The sequence below is a fragment of the Bactrocera dorsalis genome, chromosome 2 (assembly GCF_023373825.1).
Source record: "Bactrocera dorsalis isolate Fly_Bdor chromosome 2, ASM2337382v1, whole genome shotgun sequence".
Taxonomy (NCBI): Eukaryota; Metazoa; Arthropoda; class Insecta; order Diptera; family Tephritidae; genus Bactrocera; species Bactrocera dorsalis.
The window spans coordinates 28,348,319-28,364,158 of NC_064304.1; positions in this window are offsets into that span (position 1 = coordinate 28,348,319).

A 15,840-nucleotide genomic window follows, 5' to 3' on the forward strand; every position below is an offset into this window, starting at 1 on the left:
CTCCTGGCAATTTATAATGTGAGTTCGGTGTTAACTGTCAGTTGCAGCTGTGTTTGTTTATCAACGCAACTATTGGCCGGACGAGCGTTAAAAAACTTTTGCGAAATATGCAGCCGCAGACAAGCACAAATTGACACATACACACGCACAGCTACTTATACAAATATGCTAGTTATCTTGAAGAAAACTAAAAATGCATTATTGTTGCTGTTGTTGTCATTGTTCGCCATTGACGTGGGCTAAGCTCGTTTTATTGCCATTGACATGATAACTTTGGCTTTAGCTGCTGCGCGTGTGCCCAGTCAAGCAGTCGCGGCGAGACATCTCACAGCGTTTACCGGCACGCACACATACACACGTATCTATCTATTTATATATGTGTGTATATATATGCATAAGTATATATGTATACGTAAGCGTATTTTCTTGGTAAATGGCGATTTTCCGCTCGCCGGTTCTTTGCTCTGGCGGCTCTTTGTGGTGTCTAGTGCATCGCTGCCCGTTAGTCACTCCACTGACTGTGGAAGCGAATTTTTATCGGCCGCTTTTATGTAGTTGTGCGCGTGTAGACATCGCATGTCAGTACGTGCTTTATCTCGAACTTGTTCAACTTAAAATAGTTTGGCGTTCAAGTTCTTTTCGCCGCAACGCAATAACTTTACACTTCACGTACTGCGAGAAATGACAGCATGTTGTTGTTCTGTTATTATGCTTATGTAAAGTAAATGACTTTTAGATATTGGTACAAAGAAAGTGATAATTATAATAAATAATTAATTGAGAAAAATGAGAAAGTGGGACAATGAAATGAAATAGAATTGAAATAAATTTTTTCATGACGAACAACCTAATGCTAAATGTTCTCTCTGATAATATATCGCTCGTCTTTACTTTTGACTTATATTTCCAATAGAATAGACTGACTATGTTAAAGGCAAATACTAGCAATACTCCTGGGGTGTAGGATAAATCCTGCCCCTTTAACTGCTCAAATAGTTAAATAGAATGTTGGATCTGATGAAAAACGGCGGGAGGGGTCCAGTTAATGAAGCAAATAGATAATTTAAATATAACGTGAAATTGAATTGGACTAAAGAATGCCAGCGGTTTAAGGTAATTGTGGTTCTATTCATTATTCACTAAAGGTCTTTTGCAACGTTTGCGATACCTATCAGGAAACTAGATTTCTTTATATGTCACACAGTACCCTATCCAGCTCATTATCCGAAAGATCAATCGGAGTGGATTTGGCCTGACAAAAGAGGTCTTTAAAATACCCCATACAACTGAATCGACACCCACAACTTTGCTGAAACTCAACTTTGCTTTGAGTAACGCGTTCAACTCTGTTAAAATCGTTAAGGTCTCCAATTTGTTCAGATACAGGTATCAATAATCATTAGGATTATGCTATTTGTCGGCTCAGTTAAAAAATTCGATATCTTGTCAAATAGTTTACCACATAAGAACTTGACTTTGATCGATCAGTTTGAATTACAACAATATGATACGAGGTATGACAATTAAGAAATGAGACTGATTCCATAAAAATGGTATATTTGAAAATTATTCTACAACTCTGCCATTCCCTTCAAAGTAGTCCCCTTGGGCAGCTATACAGTGATTCCAGCGCGTTTTCCATGCTTCGTAACATTTCTGGAACGCTTCGACTGGAATGTCCGCGAGTACTCTCGTCACGGCAGCCTGGATGTCCGTAATCGACTCAAAATGGGTTCCTTTGACCACCGATTTTGTTTTAGGAAACAAAAAAAAGTCACGGGGTGACATCGAATAAGGCGGCTGTTGTAACACGGCGATCTCTTTAGGGGCCAAATACTGGTGACGAAGGATCCAATCACGAGCGATGTCTTGGCGAACCCGGTTGACTCGTTTTCGCAATCTTTCGAGTACTTGGCAATAGTAGTCTTGATTCACAGTTTTCTCCGGTGGAACGAATTCTTTGTGGACGATTCTTCTTCTTCTTCTTTAATGGCGTAGACACCGCTTATGCGATTATAAGCCGAGTTAATAACCGCCCGCCAGTCGTTTCTTCTTTTCGCAACGTCGGCGCCAATTGGATATTCCAATGAGGCCAGGTCCTTCTCCACTTGGTCCTTCCAACGGTGTGGAGGACTTCCTCTTCCTCTGCTTCCCCCCGCGGGTACTGCGTCGAATACTTTCAGAGCTGGAGTGTTTTCGTCCATCCGGAGAACATAACCTAACCAGCGCTAGCCGCTGTCTTTAATTCGCCGAACTATGTCAGTGTCGCCATATATCTCGTACAGCTCATCGTTCCATCGAATGCGATATTTGCCGTGGCCAACGCGCAAAGGACCATAAATCTTTCGCCGAACTTTTCTGTCGAAAACTCGCAACGTCGACTGATCTGTTGTTGACATCGTCCAGGCGCTCTGCACCATAAAGCAGGACGGGAATTATGAGTGACTTATAGAGTTTGGTTTTTGTTTGTCGGGAGAGGACTTTGCTTCTCAATTGCCTACTTAGTCCGAAGTAGCACCTGTTGGCAAGAGTTATCCTGCGTTGGATTTCTAGGCTGACATTGTTGGTGGTGCTTACGCTGGTTCCAAGATAGACGAAATTATAGACGACTTCGAAATTATGACTGTCAACAGTGACGTGAGTGCCAAATCGCGAGTGTGACGACTGTTTGTTTGATGACAGGAGATATTTCGTCTTGTCCTCGTTCACTGCCAGACCCATTTCTTTTGCTTCCTTGTCCAGTCTGGAGAAAGCAGAACTAACGGCGCGGGTGTTAAGGGCCGATGATATCAATATCATCCGCATACGCCAGCAGTTGTACACTCTTATAGAAGATGGTACCTTCTCTGTTGAGTTCTGCAGCTCGAACTATTTTCTCCAGAAGCAGGTTGAAAAAGTCGCACGATAGGGAATCGCCTTGTCTGAAACCTCATTTGGTATCGAACGGCTCGAAAAGGTCCCTCCCGATCCTGACGGTGCTTTTAGTATTATTCAACAACAACTTACATAGCGATATTAGTTTTGCGGGAATACCAAATTCTGACATCGCGGCATAAAGGCAGCTCCTTTTCGTGGCTGTCGAAAGCAGCTTCGAAATCGACGAATAGGTGGTGAGTGTCGATTCTCCTTTTCACGGGTCTTTTCCAAGATTTGGCGCATGGTGAATATCTGGTCGGTTGTTGATTTACCAGGTCTGAAGCCACACTGATAATGGTCCAATCAGTTTGTTGACGGTGGGCTTTAATCTCTCACACAGTACGCTCGACAGAACCTTATATGCGATGTTGAGGCTTATCCCACGGTAGTTGGCGCAGATTGTGGGGTCTCCTTTTTTATGGATTGGGCAGAGCACACTTAGATTCCAATCGTTGGGCATGCTTTCGTCCGACCATATTTAACAAAAAAGCTAGTGCATGCTCCTTGTGAGTTCTTTGCCACGGTATTTGAATAGCTCGGCCGGCAATCCATCGGCCCCTGCCGCTTTGTTGTTTTTCAGACGGGCAATTGCTATTCGAACTTCTTCATGATCGGCAATGGAACGTCTGATCCATCGTCATCGATTGGGGTATCGGGTTCGCCTTCTCCTGGTATTGTGCGTTCACTGCCATTCAGCAGGCTGGAGAAGTGTTCCCTCCATAATTTAAGTATGCTCTGGGCATCGGTAACTAGATCACCTTGGGGGTTCTACAGGAGTATGCTCCGGTCTTGAAACCTTCTGTAAGCCGCCGCATTTTTTCGTAGAATTTCGAGCATTACCCCTGTCGGCCAGCTTGTCAAGCTGCTCGTACCTCACGCATTTCGGCCTCTTCTTCTGTTTTTTTTTCTGCGTCTCGCTTCCCTCTTCAACTCTCGGTATCTATCCCATCTACATATTGTGGACGATTCTACCCCTCTCATGCCGATGTTGCATATATGCAACATTTACATATATGCTTCTAAGTCCTGTTATATCAGTTTTTTTGACGCGTGGTTTTTTGCATTATGTAGTCTGGTTTATTGTGTAAGCTTACAGTGAATTGTTCTATCGTAAGCTATGCAAGGGTTCATTCAGTAGGCGTTTTTCGTGGAGTGAAACTGTCAAGATCGCGAATTGTCAAGATCGCGAAAAAAGGTGTTTACGCGAAAAGTTCTTAAAAAGATTAAAATATCTGTTTTATTGTTAAACCAAGGGGAAAACATGAATAAATAAACATAATATAGTTATTGAAAATAAAATTAAATCATTGGAAAAGTATTAAGTTTGTTTAAAATAATTTTGTAAAAGTGCTGTTGTCTATAGGCAACATCCTGTAATTAACGAACCAGGACATTCAGGACTTTGAAATTTAATCACTTCATACTTGAGTTAAGACTAACACATATCTGTCCTAAAAAATGTTTTAGCTTCGCGCCACTTTAATTCGGGCATGAAAGGGCTACGGCTATCAAAAAAGGGAATAATCATCGTTTTCACCTTCGACTTGCTCATGCGAGCTTTTTTCGGGCGGAAGGCGCGCGGAGACAACCATTGTGACCTTTAACGTTTGGTTTCCACGGCTAAGAGCACTATCACCATACACTCTTACAATTGTAGCGTACGTTTCACCCAATCTGGCGCAAAATTTTATCGCGACGCGTTGCTCTTGATTTCGTTTTTCCATTTTCGTGACGAGCACTACAAACACACGTCTACTCAACTTGACGCAGCAGGCGAACTAAACAAGAAAGAGAAAGGGAATTTCAAGGTCACAGGTTTACCACAAGCGCGGCAATAAAATCAGTCTCATTACTTAATAGTCAAACCTCGTAAATTGACAAATAAAAAGTTTTTGCCCACAAGAACTTTTTTGATTTTGAACGACTTGTAGTATAGTACAGGTATAGTATCTGTATTTATCACTGCTAACAATCTTTTGGAGCAAGCGACAAGATTAGCGGTTTTTTTGTAAATAGTTTCACACTTACTGAACCGAATTCGAAAAAAATATCGTCTGAACCCTTTATGACATATTCCATGAACACAGGTCTTTATTATAGAATAGTTTGGAATCAGTATGAATAGGTAACTATAGGGTCTGCAGTGCATGAGCAAAAAAAGGTAAGACTTTGTTCATCCTGATCGTAAAGCATTGTTTCATAGACATTAATGCGACGTGGCTTTCGCATTTCTTAGGCCCAAATGATTTTTCAAAATGGTTTTTACTGATTCTTTCGATGCTCCAACGGTTCCAGTAAAACCTCTGACTGTTAATCGGCGATTCTCAGGCACCAATTCCTTTACTTTATTGATGTTTTGATCATCAGTTGATGTCGATGGCCGTCCTGGACGTGGTTCGTCGTCCACGTGTTCTCGACCATCTTTGAATAATTTTTAGCAATCAAAATCACTTGCTCCCGCCACACTTTTATCAGCGAAGGTTTTTTCCAACATTCTGAACGTTTCGGCAGAAATTTTATTCCGGACACAAAATCTAATGAACATCCTTTCCTGAATAATTTCACTAATCGTTAAAACCGCCAGATGCACTTTATGTGCTTCACATATAACAGCGTATGCTAAACTCGAATGATTACTTTAATGCGACATTTGGCACAGACCCCTGGTTTTTACTGCTCAAGAAAGAGGGTTTTGCTTTTGCCTGCCATGGAGAATTTAGAAACTGAAAAGTCCGGAACGTTTCTTTGAGAGCCATTTTGGATTAATTCTTTATGTTTTGTTGTTAAACCCAGCGATTTTGTCGTTATGAGATAATGATACTTTAGATAACGAATTTTGAGTGACGCAAGTGATCCTTTAAAAACCGCGGAAAAAGAAATTTCGCATCATAATGAAGAACTCGATGACAATAAGAAAAGTTAAAGCGTCTGAATAGTGACATATCTTACCTGAGAAAATGGTCATAGCTGTTTAGCCGGCACTTCCTGATTATGCTGAAGACCACTGATAATGCTAAAATTATTATCGTTGGACTAAAAATTTCCGAAATACCTACCTACGAGATACTTTTTCTTAAATTCCAATACATGTTATTCTTACATATTTTTACTAATAAACAGATTCTTCTATACTACGTACACATATGCATTTAAGTATATAGTATATGCGTGACTCATGACTACGGGTGAGCTTCAATGCAAAATTAATTAGCATTATCTTTGTACAATTGCGAGCAATATGAGTGCATAAATCCCTTTAAAGTACACACATGCAAACATAAACGTATGCTCACACATACATACCGACGTAATATAGTGCTATGAGCATGCACAATTCATCACTCAGGTTTTGGCCATGGCCGAGATGCATGCGCACGAAGTGTGTAAGTACCGTTTAAATCCCCTTCAAGACATTTGCTAATTGCCTGCAGTTTCGCATGAGTAATGTACTCGGATTTATTACCTTTGAAAGTGGACACAACAACAAAAGCCATTGCAGTGAAAATGCAAAAACAACAAAACATGCACCATTGCTATATATGAGCATTTCGAAATAGAATTTTTAACCTGCTTACAATTGGTACTATTCGCTTTTGGAGTAGTTAGTTTGAGAGTAGTTAGGTTGTAAATTAATAATTTATCGAAAATTAATTTTAGCAAATTCAATTTCGAGTTGAGTTTCTAAGTTTGTTTTTGGTGTGCTTTTAGTCTGTACGTGTAACCTGCCGATTCACCTAGATGCAGACTTCCAGACATTATTTGGCCGCATTTGACTTGAAAAATCTATCATTCAAAATTTGTTGTAAAATGGTTTCAAATGTGTTGAAGTAACCTTGACTACGATATGGCGATATCTGGATTCTCGACCACACCCTCTATAATAGTTTCAATTAGTTTCCTTCACTAAATAGGTTGTTGATGAACTCCATGCTTCAATCGGTTTCGAGAAGAAAGTTTCAAGATTGATCTTAATAATTGGCATCCGGCTCAGTGGCTCTAACGCATCTAATAGAAAAGCTGACCGTTATATCTAGCTTAGTTGAAGACTACAGAAACAAAAATATCGATTATTATACTATTTACAGGGAACTTCTTCTTCTTCTTACTGGTTCTCATGTTAATAAGATTGATTACTAATAGTAAGTATAGTAGTCATTCTTCGAAACATTGCCACCAAAGTATGAAATACCTGGAAAAATCCTAACATCGATTCTTGGTACTAACTTCAGCAAGATCGCACTATTCCACTTTACCACAGGGAGAACTGCGAGCAAGTATTAATCTTACATTGTCGCCCGACTGTCATTGCGCCCGCTTTGTAGCGACCCTTCAAACTCACGTGGGTATGTGTATGTGTGTGTGGAGCATGCAGCCATTTTGCTGCCGCCATATTTTGCTATCTTTGATTACATTAAATATGATTTACAATTAGTTACCTAGCGTTTTGTCTGTTTGTAATGCATGGCACGTGATTTATTTGGATTTAGTGCATTGTTGTGGAACAGAGAAAATATTGAGTAAGCAATATTACTTAAATTTTAATTTGTTTACACTTCATTAATTTATTAATTTATATTTATGTGTTGGAGATTTATGTGCACTTTTGATTTGTGCTTTGAAAAGCCAGTCGGATATTGAAATTAAAGTGCTTTGGTGGCAAAATCACCCATAAATAAGATAAATGTCAAATGGTTTGCTAAGTGCAAATACTCATAAATATTCTAAAATGCTTACGACATACATACATACATGCATATACAGTGGCGGACAAAAGTCTACATACACCCCCTGTTTTCTTCGATGTGAGAGTACAAAAAGTTTTTAGAAAAATGTATTTATACAGTTTTATTCTAATATTTATTATAATAGCAATTAACTAAAAAAATCCATTATTTAACATAAAACAACAAATTTATGGAAGAAAAACTCAAAAATTGCTTTGACAAAAGTCTACATACAGTTCAAATCTCATACTTTGTACATTGTTATATTAACAGTAAGGTAACGTTAGCCTTTTTCTTTTATTTCAATATGATTATTGTTTGATATTAATTGAATTTAGTTGTGGTTTAAACATTTCAATAGCTATAGTGGCTCCGCGAAATGAAATATTAATTGATGTAAGAAATTTGGTGATAAAAGAAAGAAAAGAAAAAAATCATATGATGAAATTTCTAAAATTTTAAACTTGAGTCGAGCAACAGTACAGACAATTCTAAAAAACTTTAAAAATAATGGTTCCAACTAAAATAAACCGCGCAGTGGACGCCCAAAAAAACAATCTCGTAGAGACGTCAGCCTGATTCTCATCGAAGTAGACCAAAATCCAAAAGTAAATGCTCCAAATATAGCCGAACGCATAGTAAGTACGTCACAAATGAGTATCCAACCAAGAACAATAAAAAAAAATCTAAACGATAACGGATTCCACAGTAGAACACCACGGAAGAAACCTTTTATTTCTGAAAAAATCGGAAAATTCGTTTAAAGTTCGCCAAAAAACACAAAGAAAAGGAAATGGATTTTTGGAAAAAAGTTTCATTTACAGATGATTCTAAATTCACTCTTTTTGGTAGTGATGAAAGTGCTAAAATTTGATGGAAAACTAACGCCACGCTTGAACTGAAGAACGTAGTATCAATTGTGAAGCTCGGTGGCAACAGCGTAATGGTTTGGGGAGTTGTTGCGGCCTCTGGAGTTAGAAATTCGGACTTTATTGAAGGTGAAATGGACGGTTATAAGTATAAGTCTCTGTTGGAACATAATTTGAAGCCTTTGGTGGATAATTTAGGGCTGGGTTCCGGTTGGATATTTCAACAAGATAACGATCCGATGCATGCGGCGCAAATTGTCAAGGATTGGTTGCTTTATTATACTCCAAGTCAATTAAATACACCACCTCAAAGTCCAAATATGAATATTATTGAACATGTCTGGGAGGATTTTGGAGCGTAGAATTAGAAAGAACCAAATTTCTAGCTCTGCTATACTCTAAGAGCGCATATTGGGACCTTGGAACAGTATTACATCTGCAGCGTTGACAAATTTTCCAGAATCAATGCCACGGCGTCTTCAAGCAGTTACAGATGCCAATGGGGACCCAACTAAATACTAAAACGTCTTAATAACTAGCATTTTGTAAAGTTTTTCGCACTGAACTAAGATATTTTTGTACTGTATGTAGACTTTTGTCAACACAATATTTGAGTTTTTATTCCATAAATTTGTAGTTTTATATTAATTAACGGATTTTTTAAGTTTGTTGTTATTAGAAAGAAGATTAGAATAAAACTGTATCAACACATTTTTCTAAAAAGTTTTTGTACTCTCACATCGAAGAAAACAGGGGGTGTATGTAGACTTTTGTCCGCCACTGTATATAAATGCGAGAATTGAAAAACAAAAGCCTTGAACTTATGAATATGCACAAAAGGAAAATTTGGATTCTACTACTTATAGAGTACACTGATCAAAAGCAAAAATATTACTGAACTGGAAAAGAATCTGGGTTTTCATTGCCTGGAGAATACTTTGAGAACGATACATTTTTTATTATACGAGTACTCCTCAAGGATACCATTTACTTGAGTTATTTGCTAGTTTCTATTAAGCTGAAGAATAAAGATTTGCACTAGAAAGCCTTTGGCTGTATATGGAAACCGTATACTTACATTTACATTTTATTTATACCTTCAGACATCAGTATTGATGAGTCTCATTTCTGACTAAAGTGATAATACAACTATCTGAATGCGAACAAAAAGAGATTCCGCAAAGGCCCTCCAGCCTTCAAAATTTGAGCTCCCCATGTATATAAGTACCAATTAAAGGATATATATTTACAGGATATTGGGTACAAAAAGCCATTAAGCTAATTTAATAAAATTGAAATGAAACTTTACCTAAAGAAGCTGTTAAGTGCTCTTCGAGATGTTGAGATTAGAATCCGTTGGGCTGGATTTTGTTCGGCTATGTCAGGTGTGAACTTATACGTAATAAAGAATCTGTGACAAGAGATAAAAACCGACTCTGGTTTACAAATTTATGGAAAACCAGATTGTATAGTTCTTATGAGAAGCAGTCGCAGTGACCATAACTCTTACTACTGGTATTTCTAACTTCGCCACACGGGGTCTGACATTGCCTTCAAATAAAAATATTTATTATTGTTTATACTCGGTTGCACTGAAGCAATAAAATCCGTCACAGGTATTTTTTGATCGGTCAGTTTAGATGACAGCTGTAAGTTACGAGGTTTGACAATTAAGTAATGAGACTTATTTTGCCGCCCTTGTGGTAAACCTGAAATTCCCTTTCTCTTTTTCCGGCATCCCTCCCATTGATATATGTACCATCGTTCTAGCTTGTTTAGTTCGTTGTTTCGCTGCGTCAAGTTGAGTAGACGTGTGTTTGTAGTGCTCGTCACGAAAATGGAAAAACGAAATCAAGAGCAACGCGTCGCGATAAAATTTTGCGACAGATTGGGCGAAACAGTTTCGGAAACGTATGCTAAAATTGTAAGAGTGTGTAGTGATAGGGTTCTTAGCCGTTCCAAAGCTCACAATGGTTGTCTCCGCAACCCAAGGTGACTGCTTTGAAGGGGATGGCAGAGTTGTAGAATAATTTTCAAATATACGGTTTTTTGGAATCAGTCTCATTACTTAATTGTCATACTTCGTACAGAGGTAGTGTTACAGGATGAACAATATGTTCGAAAATAGTAACAATGTCTTGGATAATAATCAATTTGGCATAAATGTATCGAAGGCATTGCTATAATTTTCATGAATTAAATTTTGTCATACCTTCCCAAATACAAAATTATTCCATACAACGACTTGAGTTTGATCGGTCAGTTGTGTGGCTGCTATGTGCTATAAAAGTTCGATGTAAGTAGTTTCTTTGGATATTGTACTGTTGCTTTGAAAAATAATCCATGCCAATTTCGTGTCCATTCCTTGACAACTAAAGGAAGTTTCTATATAAGGACTTGAATTTCACCGGTCAGTTTGTATGCTAGCTATATGCTTTAATAGACCGATCGAAAAAATGTCTTCGAATACTATAGTAAGGCCTTCGGTCATAATATTTCCTAAAATTTCTTGAACATACCTCGTCAAATGAATAAGTTTTCAATACAAGCACTTGATGCCGATCATTCAGCTTGTATGATAGCTATAGGATATGGTAGTTCGATACTAGTGGTTCCGACAAATGAGTGGCTTCTTGGTGAGGCAAGGATGTGTGCAAAGTTGAGAACTGTGATACAGACGTAGCTAAAGTGATCGAAACTTTATATGTATATATTAATAGAGTCTTCGACGCTTCCTTTTGGTTGTTACAAAGATCCTGACAAACTTCATATACCTTGTTCAGGGTATGAAAATATGGGTGTGCTGTCAAAAGATTCGATGATCAAAAATCTGGATTACAGAAGTTCGACAGTTTGATCTGAAACCGTTAAAGTGAACTCTGATAACAAGCTTAAAGATAAACCCATTTATTCTCTCTATTCTTACCATTTAACAATAAATTACAGCTTATTATATGTAGGTGTCGGAAGGCAGCTATAACAGTGTAATAGTTGTTGGGAGCACTGTCTTGTGTTCTAGTCTGACGTTTCTGAAGAACATGAGATGGTATTAAAGTAATGAAGCTCACAATTAAATTACTCCAACTCTATATAAATGAATATAGGACCGTGAGCACTTCTGATCACTTTTCAGAACTTCGAAGACTAATCTGTAGGCTTGTTACTACAGATACTTCACTTAATCTTTGGTTGTCATATAAGGGATATTTGGAAGCAATGTCAGTCGTTATCTGAAGTTTTCACTCGTAAACCATAAGTTGCATTCAAGGTAGAAGCATTATCCAGGGTCGCTTGGGAAGAAGAAATAATCGCAGTTTATTTTGTCTATTTCTTAAACCAATAACAGTGTGTGAAGAGAATTTGCAGTTGAAACGATTGAAAAAGTAAACTGAGTCGTTCTTAATATTTACTTTCGTTCAAGTAAACTAAAAAATCCTTGTTAAAAAGTTAACGTTTCATTTTAGGAATGATTGTCATTTTGTATATAAAAACATTGGAAAATGTTTCGTTCGCATTAATATCAATAAAATTTTGACCAAATCTAAACAAATAAATGAAATTCTGAACAACTCTTGAATCAATAAACTCAAATTATTTTTAATGATAATAACATTCAGTTGCGAACGCGTAATTATTACGATATTCATGGAAACTTTTGAAGAAACTGAAGCTGGCTTATCATCAAAAATACATCAATTGCGAATGCAGTTAATTACGCGCGGTATTGAAATTTACCTACACCTCGCACCGCTAAGTCGACTCAAAGCGTTGCGCAATTACAAAAGTGCCAAAGAAGTACACTAAGTAATATCGTCAAGGCAACGTAATAATTGTGGGCCAAGAGGTGCGGTAAAGTGGCTGCAACACACCAAATAATCAACAGTAAACAGAGCGATTTATGTTTTCACTACTATTGCTGTTGTTGTGTTATACAATATTAATGCGCTGCGCAGAGTAAAACAACTAATAAAGGGATAATGAAAACAACCACAACAAATAAACAAACAAGCAACCACAATAAACAACTCAAAACTGAGATTAAATACCAATGTAAGTAAAACACAAGAAAAGCGAGCGCAACACACACATACACCCACTAATATCTCCGCTCATACCTCATTCATAAAAGGAGCTGAAGGACAAAAGGAACAAAGTGTTGCAACAACGCGCTGCATGCAGCAAGCAAAAGCCGAAATTGGCTCGAAATTATATTGCCCCGTCACCCACCGGGCGCAGAGCACAGAGCAGAAATAAAATGAAAATCCGCTGAAATACGTTTTGGTGGGAAAGAAGTCGCTGAAAGGGCGTAACATTTTAATTTCCTCAACACTTGCTGTCCACGGAGAGACACATTCACCGCGCGGCATGCAAAAATGGCATATTTTTCGTCACTGTTTTCTTCGTTTTTTGCAAGCTTAAGAGAATCTGTTTGTTCGTTTTGTGACAGTTGCTGTTGCCTTTGTGTTGTTACTGTTGATTTTGTGTTGTTGCTGTTGCTTTTGTGTTCTTGCTGTTGGTGTCGTTGTTGCAGACTTTCAAAACAATAACAGACGAGCAAATTTTGCAGGGATTTATGATGTTTAGCCGGTGAGCAATGGCAAGGGTAGCACCAGGCTGACACATAATAACGCTTGTAAATCTGTGTTTGTGTATGCTGCGTGGCGGCTGAGCTCAGATTGACAGCAATTGTTGAAAATTGTCGCTGCTACCATAGTGATTTTCAATATATATACGGAGGCACACACACAAAGTTTTGTGCACAAAATTTACTTAAGCACTTGCAGTGATGGAATATAAGCTAATATAAAGGGTGAAGTGGAGGTCTTTAAAATGTTGCACAGTGGTGCGTAACTTGGTATTATTTCGCAGAATTGTTGTTAGCGTACATCCTCAAAAATACCAAATACATCAAGTTCAATAAAAATTTTACCAGGAATAGGCGAGATTTCGGAAACTTTGAAGTGCCTTCATTTTCCGTATTGAATTGGCATTAGCATTTATTGATTTTTCAAGTGACTGAAAAAAGGTCAATAACGATTTTTGATTATACCAAATTATTTATTGATTGCTTTAAAATACCTATAGTCCCAAACACGCTGTCTTTTTTTAATATTAAGGGAGTTTCTTTCTACAAATAATTTGTACTTATCTTATTCAATTAAGAATCAAAAAAACCGTACATTCAATAAAAAACTTAAGCGTCAAAATATCAGATTCTTTTGGAAAGGCTGTAGGCTGTGCTTATGCTGAAGTCTACATTCGGGTGATGTAAAAAAGTATTTACGCTAAACCATTAAATGATTTAATTGTTTTTAATTTAATCTAATGTATTTATTCTTTATACTAGCTGAGAGTAAAGATTCTAATAAACAACTGAATTTTTAAAAAGAACGGATTTTTCAAAATGCGGATTTTTGATTGAATATTAGGGTGTAGGGTAATTAGCCTAGCACTGTATCTCTCCATCTCACCTTAAACCGTCAAAGTCGGTCGCAATTCCCACATTATAACGTATATACATATTTTATAGAATTTAAATGGACAAGCTTCCTTAAAACCTATATGGTTTAGCGCTCAATTTCCAAGGGATTGATCAAAAGTTTGGTCAAAATCTCACATTTCTGATTTAATGTTAAACTCAGTATATTAAATTGGCCTATTCGAGTGACTGTATATCAGCTACATATATTTCAAACGAAGAGCCTCTTGAGTAAAAATTAACATATTTTCATGAGACTGTGGTATGAAAATTCTAAAAAAGTGGGCATAACCCCGCCCCATAATAATTTTAACGCATATATCTTCCAAACCAATAAATATACATAACATTAATTTACACAGGACAATTTCTTTCAACACTTCTTACGAATTATGCGAAAATTAGCGAAATCCCTGCTCATTTCCCACATAATTGCACTGCTAAAAACTACTAAAAGCGCTATAAACTAATAACTATAAAGGCATGGACATTAAGTTTTATTCCAAAGACGATATGAGAAAGATCCTATCAAAATAGGACGATAAGCGTGGCACCGCCTACTTTTAGGTAACTCCTAAACTGCTTGACCGATTTCAAGCAAAGTTCTGTATTCTTTCACTTTCCAGTAAAGATATCAAGAAGAAATTAATATAACGGGATGAAACTGTACACGAATAGGGCCTTTGAAATATTTCACCTTATGATCACAACTTTTGCAAATCGAACCAAAGCCCCTAGGTACCGAAGATGTGGACCCTAGAGACAATGGTTGAGTTTGTATCGAAAATATCGGTCAGTTTGTGAGATATATAGTATGACTGAAATTCAGGGATAATCCTTTTCTGACATTAGTATGTCTGTAATACTTCAGTTAGTCCCCATATACACAACGATTTTGGAACTTCCAGGTGTCTTTATACCACGTATATCTGGTAAGATGTGAGTGGTCTGAATGAAAATAAGAAGGCGTGTTTTAATTACCTAGCTTATTATTTATCTTGCGAGTAACAATTTTCAGCTACACCCCAACTTAGCACTTTTATAATAACTTGTATAATATATTAAAGTACTACCTGAATGTTTTTCTCCATCTCGCAAGTTGTAGAAGTTCGCTATTATAAGTGTTTTCTTTTCAAATGTTATCTACACTGCTCTATTATCCTCCATTTTGTATAGTCTTCAAAATCTTCTTCTTTTTCTTTATTGGCGTAGACACCGTTTACGCGATTATAGCCGAGTTAACAACCGCGCGCCAGTCGTTTCTTCTTTTCGCTACGTGGCGCCAATTGGATATTCCAAGCGAAGCCAGGTCCTTCTCCACTTGGTCCTTCCAACGGAGTGGAGGTCTTCCTCTTCCTCTGCTTCCCGCGGCGGGTACTGCGTCGAATACTTTCAGAGCTGGAGTGTTTTCATCCATCCGGACAACATGACCTAGCCAGCGTAGCCGCTGTCTTTTAATTCGCTGAACTATGTCAATGTCGTCGTATATCTCGTACAGCTCATCGTTCCATCGAATGCGATATTCGACCATAAATCTTTCGCAGAACTTTTCTCTCGGAAACTCGTAACGTCGACTCATCGGTTGTTGTCATCGTCCAAGCCTCTGCACCATATAGCAGGACGGGAATTATGAGCGACTTATAGAGTTTGGTTTTTGTTCGTCGAGAGACGAGTTTACTTTTCAATTGCCTACTCAGTCCGAAGTAGCACCTGTTGGCAAGAGTAATCTTGCGTTGGATTTCCAGGCTGACATCGTTGGTGGTGTTTAGGCTGGTTCCAAGATAGACGAAATTATCTACAACTTCAAAGTTATGACTGTCAACAGTGACATGAGTGCCAAGTCGCGAGTGCG